Here is a 15,721-nt window from a genome sequence, read left to right as displayed (position 1 = left end):
GCAACTCTGTGAGACCATGTGTTTAACTAAAAATAATACAAAATAGGGCTGGGATATGACTCAGTGGTTGAGTACCCCTGAGTTCAGTCTCCAGCCCTCCCACCCAAAAATAAAAAATAAAAGATAAATGACATCTGTTTCTATCCTTACAAAGCTATAATCGAGGAGTGGGATAGCTGGGTTAAACAGTGGTTTCATTCCAAATTTTCTAAGGAATCTTTATACTGCTCTCCAGAGTGGTTGCTCTCATTTGCAGTCTCACCAGCAATGTATGAGTGTACCTTTTTCCCCACATCCTCACCAACACTTACTGTTGCTTGTACTCTTGACAACTGCCATTCTGACTGGAGTGAGATGAAATCTTAGAGTAGTTTTGATTTGCATTTATCTAGTAATTAAGGTATTGAACATTTTTTTTCATATATTTGTTGATCAACTGTCTTATCTTCTTCTGAAAAGTGTATGTTCAGTTCCTCAGCCCATTATTGGTTGGGTTATTTATTTTTTTGGTGTTAAGGTTTTTGAGTTCTTTATATATCCTGGAGATTAGTGCTCTGATGTATATATAAAGATTTTCTCCCACTCTGTAGGCTCTTTCTTCACATAATTATTTACTTTGCCAAGAAGAAGCTTATTAGTTTGACTCCATACCATTTATTGATTCTTGATTTATATTGTTGTGCTTTTAGGAAAAAAAAAAACCCACTTCATTCTTCATATGTATCAGAAACATATTTGAGGTTTACAAAAGAGAACTGTCCTTTTTGTGCCTGACTACTAATTACTATGTGTTGTTAAAATGTCTTTTGGTCAAAGTTGGTCATATGCCCAACTCAGATTTAAAGTGTAAATGCAGGCTCTGCCTATGGTCATTGCAAGCAGTTTATATCCTGGTCAGGTATGAAATCAATATTATGTTTTTATGAGAAGGAAAAACATTTTTTGATAAATAGAAAATTTGCCTGTCATAAATGCATGAGAATCAGTAGCATGTACTGCACTTACTGACTTGAGGTTGAACGTTAGTTGACCTTGAGACAACTCAAGGGAAAAAAACAACTATTCAATGTGAATTGATCTGATTCCCACATAAATGGTGAGATCAGACTTCACAGTCTTTGGTCCTGTTGAAATGTTTCTGTTGATTGTTGTCCTCCTTCTTTTCCTATACCATACTAGTGTGAGATGCACAGTTTATTATGACTGAATGTAAAAACAACAATGTGTCTGTCCTTCTTTAGATGTTTGCCCAGCTATTGTGAACATGGGGGTGAATGTTCCCAGTCCTGGGACACCTTCTCCTTTGACTGCACTCATGTGGGCTATGTAGGAGCTACCTGCCATTCCTGTAAGTTACATAACCTACTGCTTCTCCTTTCTGTTCTGATTTCCTGTTCATTATTTTGTGCATAAGTGTTTGTGTCTGGGAACCCCTGTACCAGAAGACAAGAAGCAAAAGTTTTTTTACAGACTCATTTTTGTCTGGTTTATTTTTAATCAATTTTATTTTCCAATGATGTTGAAGTAACTTAAAAAATTCATAACATCAAATACAACAGCATAGAGAGAAAAAAAGGCAAAAGAAAATAACCAGCAAAGGTAATATAAGTGTAGTAAAATAAAATACAGCAGGAATTTAAACCAAATGAACTGCATCCAGAAAACACAATGGGATATCTTGTTCTCTTCCTCAATCTGAGTACACATATAGTTCTCAGTTCTTGTCTTCCAAAGATAATGTGTGGCCAGATTATCAACATATAATTGAATGAGGAATGCCTCAGAAGTATGAGAAGAGGTGCAAATGTGGCCATACTTCTAAATAATGAGAAAACAGGTAAACTTTCAGGTCCTGGCCAGTCTTGTTCTTGTTTGACAGTGAAGGAGATGGAAAGAGTTAACACATGTGCAGAATTTACCATATGCCTGCCCAATTTTAGTCCTCCGCATTTTTTTTTTTTTTTTACTGTTCTTGCAACTGTTTTTTTTTTTTAATTGCTTTTATTTTTAAAATACATGACAGTGGAATGCATCATTCTCTGCATGTTTTAACTCCTTGAATCCTCAAAACAAGCATAGGACATAAGAGTTATTATTACCTACATTTGCACTTGAGGGAGGAAGGAGGCTGAGGAGATTTACATCGACTCACAGCTCTGAGCCTGGAGCCTATCATCACCTATCTTCTTTCTCAAGAATTAGTCTCTGTCAGATTTCAAGCTAATAAAACTTTACTGACTACTAATTATTAGCTTTTAGAAGCATGTGATTGAGCCCCTGAAATAATCATGGTTTTTCTGATTATTGACTTTTGTTTCTATTCATTTAGGACTTTTTATTTGTTTGTTTTAATTCGTATGTCACTCGTGATGTTTGGAGTCCCATCTCCACAGCACTTCCCCTCTCCCTTGGTTTGTAGAGGAGGAGCATGACATTTCACAACTGCCTCCTTCAGTCCCTTCCTGCTGGGGCAATACCACCATTGTACCATTAAAAACCCTTTTATGAGCCTGGCACATTATGCATACCTGTGGGAGAATGAGACAAGAGGACTGCAAGTTCAAGGCCAGCTTTGGCAACTCAACAAGACCCTGAATGATTTAGTGAGACCCTGTCTCATAATAAAAATTATAAAGGACTGAGGATATAGCTTAGTGGTAGAACATTTTCTTAGCATGTGCAAGGCCCTGGTTTTAATACCCAGGACTGGGGAAAAAAAACAACTGTTCCATGTGAATTAATTTTATTCCTACATAAACGGTGAGACATAAAGTAGAGAATGGATTGTCACAAATCTAACTTTGTAGGAACTGAATCCCAGGGAGCTAGTGTGTCAGTTTGGAATGAGACCCCTGGGTTTCCAGATATTAGAGTTCCACAGAGAAGCAAAAGAAGGTGACTCACCCCCTGCATATCCAGTGATCAGTTCCATTTGTATGTTCATTTATTTTTCTCTGCTAGGTAAGAATTTGCTAAGGAACTTCTCATTTAAAAGGGGCTGGACATCTGATCTCAGAAACCTTGGATTAAGGATGTGGCCACAGGTGCAGAGTTAGGACTGAGATGGTTTCTTTTACTTACAGCCTCTCCCATCACACTAGAAAAGTTTCTTAGACAAAGCAGATACCCACTAAATGTGTTTGGTATCAGTAGCTGTTATCTAAACATAAATCCAAGTAACCCTGAGAAGAAAAACTTGACTGATAAATGTAAAGGGCTTTCCTCTTGTGGCCCATGATTTGTTTTATTAACTGATTTTATTTTATTGTGATTCTTCTATGGTTATATCAAAGGAAAGTTGAAAATCAAAACCAAGTGATCATGGGGCCATTATTTTTTTGTTGAAGTACACGACAGGGATTGAAGTTCCAAGTATAAAATTAATGCGTATATACATTCCCATTTAGATTAAATTTTTCCTAATCATTCTTCCTCTTCCTTTGTTATTATAGGCAATTTGAGCCCCAGCCCAAATGTGTGTATGCGTCACTCTGGGCTATTTTCCTAGGTGGTTATTAGCATGTTTGTTTATAGAAATGTGAATGTAAGTGGCCAAAATCCAAGCATGATGGGAAAACAATCCATGTTGTCTGTACTTTTATCAGTTGGAGATGGTTCTAGTTGGACTCTTGATTTGGTTGTACACACTGGACCCTTGATCATATTTAACAAAAAATTTTTCTTTTGTAATATCCTTGAACTAAACAGACATTTCTGTGTCCTTTTATTCAGTGAGATGAGAGAAAAATAATTTTTATACACATCCCTGGATCATTCTTAACTATTTGAAATGAGGGGAATACACACACATATATAATATATATCCATACATATAGAAACACATATATAGATACACAGTGGTATATAAATGCATACTTTGTGTGTGTGTGTGTGTGTGTGTGTGTGTATGTGTATATATACACACTCAATATACATAGAGAGAGGGAGAGCAGTCACTGTGGAATGACCTAAGTTTGTATCCTCAGTTCTACTAGGATCTCTTTGTCTTGGTATCACTTGCATAACTACTACCCAAGTCTGTCTGTATGGACACCTCATCTGATGCTTTTTCATTTCTTTTCTGGTAGCTGTGGCCTGTATTTGAGGCTTTATGAAGGGTTTTCCCATCAAGACAATGTGTGATTCACACAGGAGATGTTATAGATTTACTATTCATTTAAAATTATGCTAAATATCAATTAGGTTCAATGTGGAGATTTTAATCACTTGCTTTTTATATAACAAAGCATTTGTGGTACAAATTAAAAAAATGTGAATTGGGATAAATTAAAAATAAAAAGAGACATAAAATATTTTTGTTTAATTTTTTGATAATCATTTGCAAAGCATTTAAGAAAGTGTATTTTAAAAAATGAACTTAAAAATGTCATGAAGAGCTTTTCTCCCCTATAGTGCTGTTGGGCCTACAGGTCTGTGTGGATCCGTGGACCCTGGCTCTGTTCTGCAGGATGGGGTTTCTTTTCTTTTCTTTTCTTTTTTCTTTTTTTTTTTTTTTTAGAGAGAGAGAATTTTAATATTTATTTTTTAGTTTTCGGCAGGCACAACATCTTTGTTTGTATGTGGTGCTGAGGATCGAACCCGGGCCGCACGCATGCCATGGGAGCGCACTACCGCTTGAGCCACATCCCCAGCACAGGATGGGGTTTCTTAAAGTTGTCAAGAAGAGGGCAAAACTGATTACTGTGCTCGGAAATGCTTTGTGATACAGGACAAAAATAAGTACAACACACCCAAATACAGGATGATAGTTTGTGTAACTAACAGAGATATCATTTGCCAGATTGCTTATGCCCATATAGAAGGGGATATGATAGTCTGCACAGTATATGCACATGAACTACCAAAATATGGTGTGAAAGTTGGCCTAACAAATTATGCTACAGCATATTGTACTGGCCTGCTGCTGTCCTGTAGGCTTCTCAATAGATTTGGTATGGACAAGATTTATTAAGGCTAACTGGAGGTGACTGGAGATAAATACAGTGTGGAAAGAATTGATGGTCAACCTGGTGCCTTCACCTGCTATTTGTATGCAGGCCTTGCTAGAACTACAACTGGCAATAAAGTTTTTGGGGCCCTGAAGGGAGCTGTGGATGGAGACTTGTCTATCCCCCATAGTACCAAACGATTCCCTAGTTATGATTTTGAAAGCAAGGAGTTCAATGCAGAAGTACATCGGAAGCACATTATGGGTCAGAATTTTGCAGATTATATGCGTTATCTAATGGAAGAAGATGAAGATGCTTACAAGAAACAATTTTCTCAGTATATAAAGAACAGTGTTACCCCTGATATGATGGAGGAGATGTATTAGAAAGCTCATTCTGCTATACGAGAGAATCCAGTCTATGAGAAAAAGCCCAAGAGAGAAGTTAAAAAAGAAAAAAGGCGGAACAGTCCTAAAATGTTCCTTGCCCAGAAGAAAGATCGGGTAGCTCAAAAGAAGGCAAGCTTCCTCAGAGCTCAGGAAAGGGCTGCAGAGAGCTAAACCAGACAACAGTTTTTCTATGAAGTTTTTTCAGATACAGATAATAAACTTATTGAACCAGAAAATAAATGACATGAAGAGTTGCTGATGTGAATAATTCAACTATTGGAAAAATGTGTTTTAACATATAAATTGTTTTAAGTAAACAAAAGGTATAATTACTAAGTAAAGTGTTAAAAAAATTAATCATCATTAGATAATAACAGCATTTAGGCAGATTAAGCCAATGCACTTGAAATCTTTGGACTAGACTAGAATAAATCTAATTTGTTTGATTTTGAAAATAAGGATGTGTAGGATTCTGATTCAGAGTAGATATCCCCAAATTTTTCACTCTGTGCCTCTGAATCTACCTGCTATAGAGTTGAGATGGAATGACACTCTCTGAGAGAAGACATGACTAAGAACAATGCAAGATGAGCCTCATGGGAAGAAAAGTCTCACTCCATGGGCAATATGGAGAGTTCCATTCCCTCAAAGCCCCTCTGAAACACTGTGACTTCTTTGCAGTTCTATACGAGTGGTCATCTGAAGCCTACATGTAAGCACAGTGGAAACTCTTCAGGCCTCTACTACATTTACTTGGATGGAAGTACCCCTCTCGTATCAGCTCTTGTGTACTGTAACATGACAGGTATGTTAAGCTCTTCTGTAAAAGTTAAATTCCTATGGGTGTTTGCTCTGTGCAAAACCAAAATTAAGAAAGTCAAGGATTTACTAAGTTGACATGCTTATTTAGATGTGCATTGTGATTGTAATGTGGTAGCCAAGAAGTATTTTTAAAAAGTTAGAAAACAGGTAAAATGTGGGGGTTAATGGTTGTGTCCTTATTTTCTGGAAAAGTTCTTTCCTTGTGAAGTAATACCAATAAGTCTTTGCTTATTAGTTTAAAAGAAAAAAGGATAAATGATTTTTTACATCAATAAATGTAAAACACTTCAGAGAATCTTTACTCTTTTTTCCTATGATGATGGAGATGGAGCTTGTGGCCTCACATGTGCTAGCAAATGCTCTACAGCTGAGCTTCATTCCCAGTTCTCTATTCACTTTTTAAATTTATGAAAATGTCCTTTGCTTTCTTTTGAATCTTTCAAAAATATTTTATTTTATTCTCTGGATTTATTGAGATGTAATTGAGGTGTAATTGACAAATAAAAAGATATATATTTAAAACAGATAACCAGATGTTTTGAAATATGTCTACATGGTGAAATGCTTGCCCTCATTAAGCTTATTAGCATAGCAATTACCTTATGCCATTTATAATTCTTTCATTCTTTCTTTGATGAGACAGTTGAGATTTACTCTCCTAGTAAATAGTAGGTAAACACTACAGTGTTGTTATTATAGTCACCATACTGCATATTATATTATAGGAGCTTTTTTTATTCTCCATATTTGAAACTTTGTACCCCTTGACCAAAATCTCTCTATTTCCTCCTTGCCCAAGCCCAGACATGGCCATTGTACTCTGTACTTCTAAGGATGTCTTGTTTACATCTATGTAAGCACATGAATTTTTCTGGAAGTTAATAAATGTTCCTAAATCATACATACTGTATGTAAGCATATATTTATGTGCAACAATGTGTTACCTAGAAAATAATTGTTGGGCTGGGGATGTGGCTCAAGCGGTAGCGCGCTCGCCTGGCATGCGTGCGGCCCGGGTTCGATCCTCAGCACCACATACCAACAAAGATGTTGTGTCCGCCGAGAACTAAAAAATAAACATTAAAAAAAATTCTCTCTCTCTCTCTCTCTCTCTCTCTCTCTCTCTCTCTCTCTCTCTCTCTCTCTCTCTCTCCCTCTCTCACTCTCTCTTAAAAAAAATGTGTGTCTTACTTGGGGTCTTTTAAATAATTTCACTATAAAGGGCAATCATTTAAATTATGATTTTTTATTCAGAAGAATAGTTTGAGAGATTATGTTCAATCTTCTCCTCTTCTGTAGTTGAAGGAAAAGATTTCTTATATTTTAACCATGCAAGACCCTGAATATATCACACTGACCACTAGCCTGCATGATCTGTTCATGCACATCATTTTTCTTTATGTCAAAAACCATGAAAATAAATGAGAGTATGGCATCATAATTTATGAGTTCCTAAGCTTCACAGTCTTCTACCTATTTTCTTTTACATTGGTAAATTCTTCTATGGTTGGAGTAGGTAATCAGAAAATAAATGCCAAGCTCACTTATGTAATTTTTCATGAAAATTTTGAAATATGAATTGCCCAGTGAAAATGTGATTAAAAGAGGAAAAAAACAAACTATGGATTTCAAGGGGGCTGTAGGAATGCTCATAGCCTCCTTTAGCCAACAGAGAGAGTGAGATGACCTCTTAAGTCTTTTTCCTAATGCCATTGAATATAAAATGGACATTAGTTCTGCTAGTTCAGTTTGTTCTGATTCATGCTAGTTTTGAGATATTTTATAACCTTGCTCTTCACAGTCTTTGAGCCAGAGTTCTTTTCCCTGGCCCTTGGAGTTCTTGGATTTCTGGTTGTATCTGCTGCATTTCAGGCCTGTGTACACAAAACAGCAATATGGCTGTCAGATTTGTCCCTTGCTGCATGGTATGGAAGATGAGCCAGCCATTAGGTCCCTGCAGGAGGGTCAGAGTTCTGTGGGAACTTCTTAGGGGATTTCTAGCAATATTGTTTTGATAATTTAATTTTGTTCATGGAGAAGCCATACCATTGCATTTGTTCATTTAGCAGCACAAACTCTACACAATTATTTTGTGTCTTCAGTAATTTGGAATGTTTCTATATAGAGAGAAACTCATCATTTTACCAAGTTCACATAGAGGAATGGTCATATGACTTGATGTTCTAAATAAGAGTTAAGGCAACTTCAAGTCTCCTTTATTACACTTAAATATAGGCCCTTTACATCATGTAAACTTTTTTACCTTTATGATGTAAGATGAATTGGGAGGAAAGTGAGAGAAGTCATAAGTTTTTTCTTCTGTAAATATTTTGGAATGCATTTTAATTTTTTTCTAGTTTCCTTCATTAAAAAAACAGGTAATATAACAGAAATCTGTCAGAATTTGTCAGCTGACATTTGTGTCCCCATGATTATTACCTGGAATAGATATATTCGATGCTCAAATGTCTCGTGTGATTTAGTGTTGACCACAGAATGAGTTGCTGATAGCTTATTGGTCATTTTTAGTCAAAAATATTTATTTTAGGGCTGGGGCTGTAGCTCAGTGGTAGAACACTTTCCTGAATTTAATTCAGGACTTGAAAAGAATTATTTTATATTATGTTTCATGATCATATAGGCTTTTTGTTTCTCAAATGTGTCTGTTATACATGCATTTGATTATCTCAGGAAAAAGATATTCAATTTAGAAAGGACTATGCTTATCAAAAAGATAAATATTCATAACTTGTGGTATTATATCACAGAAATTCAGAAATGGACCCTTTGGCAATGTTGACTAAATTGTCAAACAGATTTCACCAAAGCTAATTATTACAAATATATGGTAATGTAAATTTCAAATTTTAATATTGATATCTTAAGAATTCTAGTTATGTTGATCTTAATCTCAAAGATATCTGATGATTAAAAACTTTAATTTAGATAAGAGATGCCTCTGATGTTCAGACTCATTTCAGCCTAGTCATGTTCTGTTTCCTCCCTTCCAGGTCCTTTCTGCCCATAAGAACATGCATGTACTTAGTGCAGCACAATGGCTGCCACCTGGCCAGAATCAAAAGCTCTCATGGAGAAAACCCCCAGCTTGTGATTTTCAAGTACATGGCCAGCATGGACCAACTCCAGGCACTAATTGACTAGATGGACCACTGCCAACAGGAGCTGGCTTTCCACTGCAGGAGGTCAAGGCCTTCAGCTCACCTTGGTAAGTCATCAGCCATTACAGACTTTAGTTCCCAGGAGCTTGTACCAAGCAGCTGCACATTCATGAGACTCCTGTATCCTCAGCAGGAGGAAAGTGCAGAAATGCTTTTTCCTGGGGACAAAGAGCCAGGGCAAGTTGCTTCTCTTTGCTGAAAGTTGTGAAGGGTCTGAAGTCTCTTCCCAGCCTCATTTGGGCAACTGAGCAATAAAGACCTCCTGATGAGGCCCTTAGAATATAGTGTTCATACACTATGAGGGGCAGTGTTGCCTCACTTTTTTTTTTTTCTCAGAAAAGATTGCTAACAGCATGGCTTAGTTTTTTGAAGGTGATTATTCCATGAGATTCTCTCTCAGACTGAGTGCAATTAGTGTCTTGGATAATCGCTAATTAGAGAACAGAGTTGGTGTTGTACAGTTCTTTCAGGACTCCAGGTAATTCTGTGGATGGCTGTTTGTTTATTTTTAATCTACCCTGTACAATTCTGTTATGAGTTTGTATTTTCTTCCTTTGAAGCCATTAGATTTGTGACTATGTCCAACCCTGCTGCCTTGATGAACCTCTTTGGTTTTCTGGAGGCTGATCTGAGTTCTTGGAGGTCATATGTCAAGTCTGTCACTCAGCAGCTAGCATCTTTCTGAATCTTCAGGGGTAAGACACCCATCTCTCTAAGATTTATTAATGCAGCATCTGTAAAGCATGTGAAGTAAATGCTCCTTATTCATAGCTCTGCAGTGTATTGAAATTATAATTAGTGCTGGGAGACTTAGTACTTATTGTTAGTCAATTGCTACCACATAGATCACTGACCTAAGATTGTATATTACCAGAACAATGAGAAAGTTGGCTCCTAGAGAGTAAATTAATGCTATTGCACAATCAAAGTTAGGTCATTTAAGCAGAGAAAATGAGGCAAATTAACTATTAGTTAATCAATAACAGTCAGAAAGAAAAAAAAAATCATCCAGTGACTCAGGGAGTCAAACACGTATCCCCAACATGTAGTCTATTCCAGAAGCGAAACATTGCCCAGATCGGTAAAGGATTCCTGCACGAAGGGTCCTTGTGTTCCTTGTGATTTGCAAGTGTTTGATTGTCATTCTTTCTATATAAATATTTAAAACAACAAGAGTGACACAACCAAGTATTTTGTTGAGCTTAGGAGAAAAAAAAATTAAATTTGATAAACACTTTTTAAAGAAAATAAAGGAAGTACATCATACATACTCAAAATATATGAATTTCTTACATTCGATCTCTGGAGAATTTTTAGTAGACACTTAATTCAAACAAATTCTGTTGCAGACCCATGTATCTCCAGAAGCTCTAAACTGGAAATAAGATAGGCAGCAAGTGTAGCCTAAAATTCCTTCAAATCCTTGCACTAATTGGCTTTTTATCATCAATAGATGCAAATAGGTGTGCAGAATGTGGATGTTACCTTTGTGCAGAAGGAGTAATGCCTTCATTTCAGCCTCTGATTCCTTTTGATGTCTTTTTAAATCATTCCCTATACAAATCCTGTTGGTGAAATAAATCTTGAATGGAGCCAAAGGTATTCTGTACCTTTAAGAACATTCATTTGTGGGAGACCAACCTTGCATGTGACCGGGTCACTCCCCAGCTGGGTGATGGAGGCTTCAGGGGGCAGATGTCCCTAGATGCCCCACCCTTCTTGGGTTCCAGGGATGGTGTCTCCTGCATGGGTGTGTCTTGCTGTAGCCCATGGGTGGAGCTATGCTCGCCTGTCCCTTTGTAATATCACTCCTTGCCCTGTTTGGGATAGAATGTTCCATGGAAACACCTTTTGTGTGTCCCCTTATATTACTGTGCCCTTGGTTTAGCCTACCTAATGTCAGTCAACCTGCTGACAGCAGACATCATGAAACTAGACGCAGCCCCCTGAAACCTGACCCCTTGCCTCATTTGAATAGCTTCTCAATAAAAGAGGTCAGCACTTGAGGGCTCCCACTCTCTCTCAGTCTCTCTCTCTTTCTGCAGACCCTTAAGGTCAGAGGAGCCACCACAGCAACCTCAAAGAAAAAGGTATTTCTGTCTCTTGTGTGGTTGTTTCTCGTAGCCCAGTTAGCCCAGTTTCCCTGGAGTAACCCCTGAGCATTTTAGTTGCGAACAGAAATCCAGCATCTATTAATTCTTAATTTATAATTGAAATTATAAACTCCAATATAAACACAAAACCGTTCATTTATATGTAAGAATTTCTTTGCTGTTCAATTTATGAAAGAATAAATGTTGAATAATTATGTTTTTAAAATGGAATTTTGGAATAATCTATGAAATATGTGTTGAAATTTTCTGCTCCCTAGAGATAAGTTTGCAGCAAATTTTAAAAAAGGTAAAATGTGGTTGGTACTGATTTTTTGCACATGCCTCAGCCACTGGTCCAGGGCTGCGTGGTGATGAATGAAGTTGGTGTGTTTGTAAGCTGGTGTTGTTGTCAGCAGAAGCAGAGGGCTTCTTTAACAGGGAGCCATCATGAGTAGTGCTGCTGTGCATTAGGGAGAAGAGGAGTCCCATTCCAGATTCTCAGTTGTGGCCTAATGGTGACAGCTGATAGGTTTGAAAGGACATGCTGAAAAGGACAAGCATTTTTTTTTTAACTGATTTGATTTCACCTCCATTTTACCTCTCGCCTTACTTCTCTGTGAAGGGGGAAGTCCCCCTTCCTACCTGTAAGCTATCCACTTTATAGTCACCCTCACTCTCACCTAGACTGGGGATTCACAGTGTCTTTAGCATCAAGGTGAGGACCTTAGAGTTGAGGTGGCCTCCTTCTCTATGGCTGAGTTATGGTGGCCCTGAGGAGGTAGTGCTGGAGGACTGAGAAATGTTTGGTTGAATAGTTAGGAGCCCAAATTCACCTGCAGCAGGAAGGAGGTTAATCTCCATAGTTTCCAAATAAAGAGCCAAGCCATTTAGTAGAAGAAAAGGCACAAACATGTGTTCCTAAGAATTTTTAACACACAATAGGAAGTATCAGTGTTACTTTAATAAAAAAAGGAAAATAAATCATATTTTGAATAATAACTTTTTCATGGCATTTTATGATCTCAAACAGATTTTAGGTTCAGTGTATAAATTAGTCTGATGATTATTTTGGTGACAATTGTATTTTGAATTCTATTTCCCAATAAATTCTATAATTGGAATCTTCAAGTAAAATCTGTAAGTATCATGCCTGAATGAGTAAAGACTCTTTGCTTATATTCTAATAAAAGAAAAAAAAACAAGGTTACTTAAGTCTCAATATTAATTTTTTTTAAACATTCAGAAGTCCATTAAAAACTATGTTGTTGCAGAGTTAAAAATGTGATCATTTCTAAAATAGTCTATATTTTACATAGAAGGGAGTAAAGGAATGATATGAGGAGACAGGCAGTGGGGGCCAAGTAGGTCTCACCTTTAGTATACTTGTCTTTCAGATGGAACCCCAGTGATGAGGTAGGTTGGAAGAACCAATGAAATACACACTTACTGGGAAGCTTCCCTGCCTGATACTCAAAAGTGTACTTGTGGATTAGAAGGGGAACTGCATTGATTCTCAATATTACTGCAACTGTGATGCTGAATGGAATGAATGGTGATTTCCACATGCTTTCTCTGTGCAAAATGCAATGTTTTATTGCTTAAACTATGTGCCTTAGGCAGATATTAGACAAGATAGCACAATAAGAAGAACAAAGAATTCCCCAAGAAGTTAAAGAATGAGCTTTGTTGTGTATGTTGTCATTTATCTGAGGCCTAAAATATCAAGATGGTTATTTCAATTTACCTATGAACAATTATGTCTATTTTATTTTTCTACTAAAACAAAATCAAATACCAGATTAATGTTCTACATTCGGTGGAAATGAAATGTCAGTCTTCTTAAAGTTAAACTGAGTGTCCATGGCTAATCTTGAGTTGTTTTTTAACCCCATAAATCCTTAAGTGGCCACATGAGGGAAACCCTTGGGTCCATAAAAGGGACATATAGAACTCAAAGTTCTGCCTACAGTTGTAGGTTTCAAAAGGCTACAAACCCAATGAAAAGGTGAACAGGGACAAATCTTCCAGTTAGCACATGAGATAGAAAAAAATTAAGTCTGAAACCTCATGTCTATAGATGTGCCCTTACATAGATTTTTAATTCAAATTAGCAATACATAAATGGTTTTAGGATTAAATTACCACGGCCACAGGTTGGTAGCACCAACAGCTTGTCATTGAATTACAAGATATTCTTACTGAGGGTCTGCCCTCCTCCTTAGAACAACATCATAGGGTTCTCACAGATAAAATGCCTCCAAGTATAAGCTCACACTCCAGTATTACAAAACACACACAAAAAGGTGGGAGGGTAGAGAAACCACAAAGGGGAGACTGGAAACTTATGCTTGTAGCAGGAATTTTTTCTGTGCTGCTTCCTAGTTTCTCATTTTAGGCTTATGACTCCATCAGTTCTCTCCTATCTTTCCTGCGCCTGGTTTGTTTGTGGGAATTGCTAACAGCTGGCTTGTTTCATCCTCAGTACTTGTTGGCAAGTCTGGTTTTGCCCAAATGGGTCTTTATATCACTGGGACTTGTGCTGACAGACTGAATGCAAAGTTGAACACCTGTCTAGATAACACTACTTTGCAGCACATGATGGTCCTTGATCACCATCAAATGCCAGATGTGACCAGTGGTACTGAGATGCTGTTAAATTGTTACCTGACAGGGGTCTGAAGAGGTCCTTCAGAAGAAGGGGACCTCAACCCAACCCTGATAGGTTCTTTGTTTATACCAGAGAAAAGAATTTCAGGATGTGTCAGGAAGAGTCATAAACAGGAATTATTTATTTGGGAAAGCTAGGAATACACACTTCTGCCGAAGTCTGGCTGGGCACAAATCACGAGCCACTCAAGCAGGAACAAACTTTATTTCCAAACTCCACCAGCACATGCCCCGGGAACTCTCCCAAATGCCACCCACCCAGCTCCTCCTGGAACACAACCAGAACTCCCACCACCGGAACATCACCAACCGTGAACTCTTCAGGAATCCCCGTGAGAGCTCAACCGGAACTCAATGGGAACTCCGCAAGAACTCAAAAGTCATCATCTTAATGGCTTGCTGGCGTCCCCTCTCAACCACTACTTCTGGCAAAAATGCCATGCGTCATCCCAACTCGGCTGTGGCCCTCAACACACTTCCAGGAACAGAGAATGTGGGCCATCTCAGGAATGGACATGCTTTGGGGTCTTTTTTTAAAGGAGACTCTGTAAACAGTAAATGTGAGAAGTAAGTGGGAGTGGTCCAGCCTGGTGAGCTCAAGGTTCTTAATCATGCAGAACAGGGTGCTTCACTATGGTCTAGTTGTCATGATCTTTAGATTGACAATATTTTGTCATAGATAATGTTTGGAACATACTCATATCGTAGGTCTCTACAATTTTTTCTCTTGGCTTTATTTAGTCTAAAGTAAATATATTGAGTAACCTAGCAGTGCACATAGGCAGTAGTTATCTGGACATACAATACTCCAAGATGTTAGGAACTTTGAACAAATTTATGTCCAGAGGAAAACAAACTTGGCAGAAATGCTGATGGCAGCCAATCAGATGATTTCTGTTATGGCACTTCCTTTTCTCTGGTGGTGAGTGTAATCTGCAGAGGTGGTAGGGTTAATCGTCTTGGGTCCCAAGTACAACCTGTGCTAGAACCTTTTTTCTTTGTCTTTCTTTAGGCAAGCTTTGCTAAATTAAGTTTTCTCAGTTTTTCTTCAAACAATTCCCATCTAGGTACCAGCTGTGAGAACCAGCCTGGGTTCCTTCTGGCATTTGGGAGAACTCAGACACTATTTTCTGCCCATGTTTGAGCAATCTGGGAGTAGAGAGCTGTAGAACCCAGAAACAAGAAGAGGCTGCCTTTGGAATAACTGCTTTCCACCACAGGGTCCAAAGTTAGACCACAGCTTGAGAGCCCTGGGGTGGGGAAAGAGAGGGTGACTGCAAGGGTACTACTTGATGAGGTGGTCCAGGTGGAAAACTGTGAGGACCAGCAAGAGGAATTACAAGAGCGAGGCCCAGGAAACCCCAGGGAATGCCCATGAAGGAGTCCCCTCTGAACGCATGTCTAGTTCAGATAGAATCCTTGTGGGCACAGGGAAGAGAAGCACCCATCAAGTGATATTTTCTTGCTCTTTTACTCCAGGGTAGATGCTGGACTTGATGTGGTCAGGGACAAGATCACCAGGCCTGTCTGTCAAAAGAGGTAGATGTACCAAATGCGAAGGGAGAAGTCTATATGCGGTTTGCTGGACTGGCTCTGCAGGATTCCAGTAAGTCTGGCTGATC

The 15,721-nt window shown here is 38.0% G+C and overlaps 1 pseudogene; it reads left to right on the top strand.

Annotated features, from left to right (window-relative positions):
- The first annotated feature begins 1,264 nt into the window (after positions 1 to 1,264).
- LOC144369698 (large ribosomal subunit protein uL18 pseudogene) lies at positions 1,265 to 5,578 on the top strand (annotated as a pseudogene).
- The last annotated feature ends 10,143 nt before the right edge of the window (positions 5,579 to 15,721 follow it).

The sequence above is a fragment of the Ictidomys tridecemlineatus genome, chromosome 13 (assembly GCF_052094955.1).
Source record: "Ictidomys tridecemlineatus isolate mIctTri1 chromosome 13, mIctTri1.hap1, whole genome shotgun sequence".
Lineage (NCBI taxonomy): Eukaryota > Metazoa > Chordata > Mammalia > Rodentia > Sciuridae > Ictidomys > Ictidomys tridecemlineatus.
The sequence above is the reverse complement of the archived record's forward strand: the minus strand, read 5'-3'. Positions and strand labels throughout refer to the sequence as shown.